Source organism: Emydura macquarii, unplaced genomic scaffold (genome assembly GCF_026122565.2).
Source record: "Emydura macquarii macquarii isolate MOO-44397 ecotype Brisbane River unplaced genomic scaffold, CSIRO-AGI_Emac_v2 contig_1437, whole genome shotgun sequence".
NCBI classification, from domain to species: domain Eukaryota; kingdom Metazoa; phylum Chordata; order Testudines; family Chelidae; genus Emydura; species Emydura macquarii.
Genome location: NW_027131574.1, coordinates 95,784 through 98,061, shown reverse-complemented (window position 1 = coordinate 98,061; position 2,278 = coordinate 95,784).

The window sequence follows — 2,278 nt, the reverse complement described above, 5'->3', positions numbered from 1 at the left end:
GGCTATTCCAGTGGCTCAGTTACCCACCTTACCCCTGCACCCTAACCTAGGCGCCTGTGATTGTGTTGTGTCAGAGAGAAGAGTAAAGCTGGAGCCACAAGAGAAGCCATTCAGCCACCCTCCCCCGCCCCTGCCCCACGCATGGCTCTCCACACAAGGAGTGAGGATTGCACACACAGGAGTCATGGCAATAGATTCACGCCCAGATTCCATCCCTGTGCCCTCCAGTTCTGCAGCCCCAGCCATGCAAAGGGGCGGAAAAGGACCTCAGCTCCTGAGCAGGCACACAACCAGCTGCTAGCCCAACCCAGCCATTCAGTGGCCATTAGAGGGGGTGTGTCGGGGACTGTCCCCTTTGAGGGTGGGAGAGGCCAGCGGGGTCAGTCAACCCCTGCTCCACGGTTTGGCCTTTTAATGTTCCTGGGACTTTTGGAGTTAACCGAACCAAAGCAGAGGCAGCTACGCGGAGAGAGGAAGATGGTCCCGGCTGGGGAATAGTTCATAGAATCATAGAATATTAGAGTTGAAAGGGACCTCAGGAGGTCATCTAGTCCAAACCCCGGCTCAAAGCAGGACTGACCTCAGCTATATCATCCCAGCCAGGGCTTTGTCAAGCCTCAGCTTAAAAACCTCTAAGGATGGAGATTCCACCACCTCCCTAGGTAACCCATTCCAGTGCTTCATCACCCTCCTAGTGAAAAAGATTTTCCTAATGTCCAATATAGACCTCCCGCCCTGCAACTTGAGACCGTTGCTCCTTGTTCTGTCATCTGCCACCACCGAGAACAGCCTAGCCCCATCCTCCCTGGAACCCCCTTTCAGGTAGTTAAAGGCCGCTATCAAATCCCCCCTCATTCTTCTCTTTTGCAGACTAAACAAGCCCAGTTCCCTCAGCCTCTCCTCATAAGTCCTGTGCTCCAGCCCCCTAATCATTTTGGTTGCCCTCCACTGGACTCTCTCCAACTTGTCTACATCCTTTTTGTAGTGGGGGGCCTAAAACTGAACACAATATTCTAAATGCGGCCTCACCAATGCCGAATAGAGGGGAATAATCACTTCCCGTGACCTGCTGGCAATGCCCCTCCTAATGCAGCCCAATATGCTATTAGCCTTCTTGACAACCAGGGCACACTGCTGACTCGTATCCAGTTTTTATCCACTGTTACCCCCTGGTCCTTTTCTGCAGAGCTGCTGCTCAGCTCGTTGGTCCCCAGTCTATAGCTGTCCATGGGAATCTTCCTTTCTAAGTGGAGGACTCTGCACTTTTCTTTGTTGAACCTCATTAGATTTCTTTTGGCCCGATCCTCCAGTTTGTTTAGGTCACTCTGTATCCTATCCCTACCCTCCAGGGTATCTACCACTCCCCCCAGCTTAGTGTCGTCCGCAAACTTGCTGAGGGTGCAATCTACCCCATCCTCCAGATCATTAATAAAGATGTTGAACAAAACCGGCCCCAGGACCGACCCCTGGGGAACTCCACTTGTGACCGGTTGCCAGCTAGACATGGAGCCATTGATCACTACTCATTGAGCGCTATGCTCTAGCCAGTTCTCTATCCATTTTATAGTCCGTTCATCCAACCCATACTTCTTTAACTTGCTGAAAAGAATACTGTGAGAGACAGTATCAAAAGCTTTGCTAAAGTCAAGGTATATCACATCCACCGCCTTCCCTACATCCACAGAGCCAGTCACCTCATCATAGAAAGCAATCAGGTTGATGAGGCATGACTTTCCCTTGTTGAATCCATGTTGACTGTTCCTGATCACCCTCCTTTCTTCCAAGTGCCTTAAAATGGATTCCTTAAGGACCTGCTCCATGATTTTTCCAGGGATTGAGGTGAGGCTGACCGGTCTGTAGTTCCCTGGATCCTCTTTCCTCCCTTTTTTGAAGATGGGCACTATATTTGCTTTTTTCCAGTCCTCAGGGACCTCCCCCTGTTGCCATGAGCTTTCAAAGATAATAGCCAATGGCTCTGAAATCACCTCAGCCAACTCCCTCAGCACCCTCGAGTGCATTGCATCCGGCCCCATGGACTTGTGTATGCCTAATCCTTCTAAATAGTCTTGGACCCGTTCCTTCAGCACTGCAGGATGTTCGCCTCCTTCCCATTCTGTGCCACCCAGTGAAGCAGTCTGGGAGCTGATCATGCTTTGGGAAATACCAGCCTACGGCTTCTTTAAGGGCCTGAGACCAGGGCCTTGTACTGCAGGGAAGGGCCTAGCTCCCCTCACTCCCTGTCACCCGCAGGAGCCGTGGGAGGCAGGGCCAGCTGCCT